Source organism: Rhagoletis pomonella, unplaced genomic scaffold (genome assembly GCF_013731165.1).
Source record: "Rhagoletis pomonella isolate Grant_MI unplaced genomic scaffold, Rhpom_1.0 Rhpom_scaffold_00002, whole genome shotgun sequence".
Classification (NCBI taxonomy): Eukaryota; Metazoa; Arthropoda; class Insecta; order Diptera; family Tephritidae; genus Rhagoletis; species Rhagoletis pomonella.
Genome location: NW_023458556.1, coordinates 82,365,359 through 82,372,108, shown reverse-complemented (window position 1 = coordinate 82,372,108; position 6,750 = coordinate 82,365,359).

The following is a 6,750-nucleotide window of genomic DNA, read 5'->3' as shown; positions in this document are numbered from 1 at the left end:
TAATTCATTTTCCTTATTCAACCAACTACTATCAAGTGCAGCTGATTCATTTCTATATATAAAGATTATCACTTTCGGCTTTTAAATTTTCAAACATTTTTTTGTAATAAATTTTAATGTCAATTTCTTTAAAATGTATTTCATTAAAAAGTCCATATATTCAGTAACATATGTACAAACTTTCAAGTTATTATCACTTAAGATAACAGAGATACGCATTTTTGAGACAGTGAGCACGTTTCCGTCCCACTGTGCGTCGGTTCGAACCCTACTGAAAGAACTCTGATGAGGAAATGTGGTGATTTCCGAAATAGCTATCACTTCTACCATTTTTTTCAAATTATTGTTGCTTTTCCACAATAAGTATTTCATTAAAAACGGCCTCAAGCTCAATAAAAATTGTTGAATATAATTGTTATATTTATATACATATAACAAGCAATTTTTAGCAAAAAAAAACGACTTAAAAAAAATTTATATATATATATATTTCATGATCCAATGATCGGATCTAAACCGGATTAGTATGGGACCACCTCTGAGACACTACCTTTCCGATGCAAAAAGGATTATCGAAAGCGGTTGACGTGGTCCAAAGTTATGTGGTAACATACATAATACAAAAAAAAATATTCCGACGAATTGATAACCTCCTCCTTTTTTGGAAGTCGGTTAATAAACTTGTAACAGGTCGATGTCCGTACATTATATATATTAAAGAAAAATTAATGTGGGGGGTCTTTATTAGAGCACCAGAAGCCAAATCAACCATTTCTAGAAATTTTTTCTGTCTGTCTGTCTGTATGTTTGCACGCGCATCACTCGAAAACGAATGCATGGATTTGAATGCAGTTTTCACCGCTGTATTGCTAGAGGTCTAACTTAAAATATAGATATATAATATAATATATATTATAAGATAAATTAAATATTGCAATATGGGTTTAGGAAATTTGACTGCCGAAAATATTTTTTGGGAGGGTTGCCACCTGTTTGAAAAATTTTATTGTGTTAAATTGATAAAATAAATGAAATCTATATCTATACTTATAAAAAATTGTAACACGCCGATGTCTGTACCTTATAGACATAAAGAAAGATTAATATGGTGGGTTTTTATTAGAGCTACAGAAGCCAAATAACCAATTTTTAGAATTTTTGACTCTGTATGTCTGTATATTTGTACGCGCAACACTCGAAAACCAATGCATGGAATGCAGTTTCCACTGATGTATCACTAGAGAGCTATCTTACAATATAGAAGAAAAAATTAGAGAGTTGCTACCTGTGTTTAAAATTTCAGTTTAGGTCAATTCATACGGTTAAGTAAATATTGCAATATGGCTGTCAAAAGAAAGAGGTTTACAGAGGCTTACTGCTGAAAATATTTTTGGGGAAGGTTGCCACCTATTTGAAAACTTTAATTTAATTTAATTGGTAGCATAAATTAAATATGCAATATTGGCATCAAACTAAAGAGGCTAGGAAATTTTAATGCCGAAAATATTTTTAGGGGATTTGCCAACTGCTTGAAAAAGTTTATTCATTTAAATATGTAAAATAAATGAAATATTACAATACAAATTTATAAGATAACCTAAATGTTGCCATATGGGTATCAAACGAAATTATTTGAGAATAATAAAATTGCAAAAGGCCGATATCTGTACCAAATAGATGTTAAAGAAAAATCAATAGATAGATTCATTAGATAAACAGAAGCCAAGTCTAAAATTTTTATAATTTTGGTCTGTCTGTCTGTATGTTTGTAAGCGCATCACGCAAAAACGAATGTATGGAATAAAATGCAGTTTTCACCGATGTACATATTGCTAGAGCTCTAATTGAAAATATAGAATCCATTTTTTTTTTTGTTTTAGTTTATCGTCGGTCATTATTCCTAGGTATTTGAATGTATTAACTTTTTCCAGTACGTCGTTGTTTATATATAGAGTTGGCAACGGACTGTTCTCAAAATTTCGCCTTGATAAAACCACAAACTTAATTTTATTGACATTCAATTAAGTGTGTTCAAGCATAACCAATCGCACTTTTTTGGAACTTCTGTGTTGAAGGTTTTTCGCTAAAAAAATTAAAAACTTTTTGTTGTTGCTGCCAAAAAATTAAGAAATCTGAGACGCCACGCTTTACAAATTCATACAGTTCTCTGTACAATGTATTTCACTAAACTACTAAACGGCTGCACCGATTTGGTTAATATTTGGAACATATGCCAGCACCTTGAAAATAAATATTCCGACCAAAAATTTACTCGGTATGTAGCTCCTAAAATTCTTATACAGACTAAGATGTAAAAAACCAATATGTCTCTAAAAGCAATTACGCTGGGGAACTGAAACCTAGCACAGATGCATATATTACAAATGCATTGGAAAAGGCGGCGTGGCACCTTCCATACAAACTGAACTTCTCATATATCTTATCTCAGGAACCGCTTACGCTAACGTCCTGAAATTCGACACAACTACATAAATATGTAGTTATGGCGAAAAGGTGTAAGTAAAGGAAAAGGGGGCGGTGCACCCCCATGCTTCTTATATAATTTATCTCTGGAAACGCGCACGTTAGCTTTCTGAAATTTGGCACAGCTACATATGTTATCAATACCGTACTTATGGCGAAAAGTGGTAATTATTGGAAAGGCTGGATCAATATATGTACATTTACGTAAACACGCAAGTATCATTCGATTGGGAACCATTTTCTCCTGGATTTCTAAATCCCATTGAACTATTGTAACTTTGTTTTTAATTTTTAGTAAAAGGTAAAATTTATGTGGAAATTTTGAAGAATTTTTAAATTTTTCACAAAGAATGGAGCTTTGATTTTTCGAGTTTCGCTATAGACTGTCCTATCTATATACCTATTTGCATAAAATGATAGCCGTTTTCGTAGTTCGGACTAAACTCAAAAACCACTGAATAGAGTTCCGTCAGATTGTCGGAGGTTATCTTAAATACATATATGGTCCTATTACATGCTACTAGAAAACACGCTAGGTGGTGCTGGAATAGAGCTATTTATAAAAATCGTATTTACTAACCGATTTCGTTCAAATTTTAAATATGAGCATGTAACTGTATGATGAAAAATTCCTTTGATAAAAATTGACCCGATGCACAGTGCTGTGTCTCCATATAAAAAGTGGGCAAAAATAGAATAATGGACGGATTTGAGTAAAAATTCGTTTCTTGGTGGATTAGAGTACGGAGATTTCAAAAATCAATTTTTTTTTTACCTAGCTCTTACATTTTTCATGGAAACTGAGATTGAAACTGCAAAATTTGATATTCAGAAGTAGTTCCAATACTGAGTAGTTATTTTATTATTTATACAGGGCGTTTTCCTAATAATATTAAAGACTTCAAGGCTTCATTCTATGGCTTAATTCATGGCAAATAAGATTCCCTATATCTCTCTTACGCAAACCCTCTAGGAATGGCAGCTACTTTCATTTTGGTCCTTTTTGACTACAAAATGTTTTTTTAAATTGATTATATCTTTTGGTGTGGATGTCACACGCTTAAAAAATTTGATTCATTCAAGACGACATTAAATACTCAAAAGACAAATATAATTTTGTTTTCCTTTTTATTAGTTACTTCGCACGAACAAGAGTTGTTGCAAAATACTGAAAAAAATACCAGTTGCTTATATGGAAAAATTACAGAACTCGAACTAGTTGAGGCACGTTGACATACGTGACAACAATTTTTTTGATTTTTGCCCGCTCATACAGCACTGTGGGACGAGTAGAAATCCAGATATCAGCTAAAATTGAGTTTTTTATAATTGAATTCATATTAATATTAGTTTTTTCACTATTTTACGCTTCACTACACAGCACAGAACACTACCGCGTGTGTCTACAGTAATAAACTTTACTATTTTTAAAGAATGTTTTGGCATTTAAGTAATGGAAAATACTGTGGTAACTGTAATCAGTGAATTTTTTTTTTGCAAAAGTTTATTTTATAACCTTAAAAAAAAACGATTTTCTTCGAAAAGCGCAATGAGTCTGCAGACTTTTTTTTTTATTTCAAAGAAAAATGCCACTTCTTTCAAATAAAAGAATAAAAAAAAAACATACTTTTACATATTTTTTTTTTATCCCTTTGTAAACTTATAAATTTTTTAAATTTTCTGCAACAAATTTTAGGGTGTAGCAAATAGGCCATTCCAGCCAGGAAACTCAATATTTTTTAAAAAGCTCTATAGAGTGGTTTCCTTACAGATTTTCTAATTAGAAAAATTGTGTCTTAAGATAAAGTATGATAAATTGTATTTTTAGCAATTTTTTTTTTAAAGACTCCAGCTAAAGGCATTTTCATAAAAGAAAAAATATATAAAAAACACACAACTTTAAGAGGTTTTTGTGAGAACCTTATGAGATAAAAACAAAAACTAAGTCCAGATCCTTAATCTAGGATAAATTTCCTTTCCAACGATACCAAACACGTTGACATACGTGACAACAATTTTTTTGATTTTTGCCCGCTCATACAGCACTGTGCGATGAGTGCCGCTGGAGTCGAGGTTGAACACGTATTCATTTTATGGTAAGCAATGGTTGAATGACGCTGCAGCCGAAATGTATAAAAACCCCATGTGGTTGGTCTGCTTTGGCCCTATGTTTAAGTTATACGAATTTAGTTTTCAGATGTCTAAATGAAGGATGGGGTTAAGTTTGTCTGGCGCGCTCGTGCACGATCATGCGATCTGGCATCTACCTAGAAATCAGTTCATAAATATTACCACGAATTGTAAAAGTGGCGAATTAACAAGGAAAGAACACCGTAGGTATATCAATTGCTTCATTTGAAAGATATTCAAGAGATCACACGACTCATTTAGCCAATGTACCGGAAAACCTTTCATCCTGTGGGACAGCGAGGATTCTTGGCCCTCCTATAACAGAAAACGCACTTGTGTGCTCTTGAGTTTCCTTATAAGAACTTTTATGGGCATACGCATCGCACCCAAGAATGATAGAATACAAGATTGCGCCGATCAGAGAGGATTTTTGAGAATAACTTTTGTGTGACGTCACACTGGTGCAATTGCGAGAGAGAAATGCCAAAACGTGAGCAAGAATGGAAGAAGAAGAAAAAATGTTGCAAGGAAAACGTAAACAAGTTGCACCAGTGTGACGTCATGCAAACAACGGTTCTGTCAAATTCGTTAAGAGAGGAATAGCGGTCCGAGATCGGCGCAACCTTTGTATTCTCTCAATCGTGCATCGCACCAATGTTGTAGTTGCAAGATCATATAAAAAGATTACGCATGCTTGGCAGAGATCTCACAGGTGTAAATAAAACCATCGGTAAAGCTCATGACACCGAAAGGGATTGGTATTCCATATGGTATCACAGCGTTACTATTATTGTAATAGTAGTAGGTTGAATAAGGAAAATGGATTAGCAACAAAAGCTTACAGGGTGTGCATAGCTCAGTGGTTAGTGCTTCTGACTTTGCACATCGATGACGCATGTTCGATCCCTGCTGAAAGTCTAGAAAAAAAGAAGTCTGATTAGGAGGGGTGGTGATCTCCGAAATACACTCAGAAAAAAGTCAGCCAAATATATTTCTACTAACACATGATTTGGTAACTATAACCAAATAATGTGACTATAACTAAATCATGTGTTGAGAAAAACACATTTAGTTGACGTAACTAAACTCTTTTCTCAGTGTAGCTGCTATAACTTCTACTGCTTCAGCATTGTTGTTTTTTCCATTTTTCCTAACAAACAAATTGTGGTACAAAGCTCAATAACACTATTGAAAAAAATTTACTTTCAATTTCGATGCTTAATTTATGGTAGTTTTATAAAGAATACAAAATAAAGGATATTTCTACTGAAAAGACAGTGCTTATTATGAAGTTCCTGCTCATGGATATAAGCGCAAAGTCGCAGCTCGCGGAATTGCAAGTTTTTTCTACTTTTAAGAATTAACTTTGTATCCGTTATAAATACTGTAAAAACGTGATCGGAGTTAATATCTTTATCGCATATACATACACAACAAGTAAGTTCATGACATTTATTAAAATACTACGTTAAAAATTATGTGTCTTTTAGTTGCATAATGTTGTGCTGACCGTACGAAGTATACAATTCTTAAATTGTTGAGCTACAAATAAGTTCCACCAGGTACCGCTTTGGACTTGCCATTGAACTATTCGTGGTTGAACCTTTAACAAAAATTTTAAAATTTAGCTGCGGGTATCTGCGCCTTTACTTTTATTTTCACCCCTTAGAAAAAGCCAGTTTTGAGTTTTTGAAATCACCGCTACGGGAGCATGTGGTTTTCGTCCGATTTCAAAAAATTTTTGAATGGTGCTTAAGGAAGCAAGCTTAGCGCAATATTTGTACAAAATTTGGTCGAGATCGGTGAAGTAGTATTTTAAAATATATATATTATATATGTACATAAGTAGGTGGTTGCACGCCCATTTTCCTAAAATTCTTTGGACAACCAGTTTTTCGCTAAAGAGCCCTTATATATATAAATTTTGAGTAAATATTTATGAGTTCCATCAGTGCATTTTCCACGAAAATTTGGGAAAAGGAAATTCGAACTTCGAAAGAGCTATTTGACAGTATTTTTACAGCTCAACTCCGCCATTTAAAAGAAAAAATCCTCAGGGAATTTTTATTCATGATAGGAGGAAAGGGAAAAGAGGGAAAACTCCCAGTGAGTTTCTGTTCAGAATCCGGCTGATAA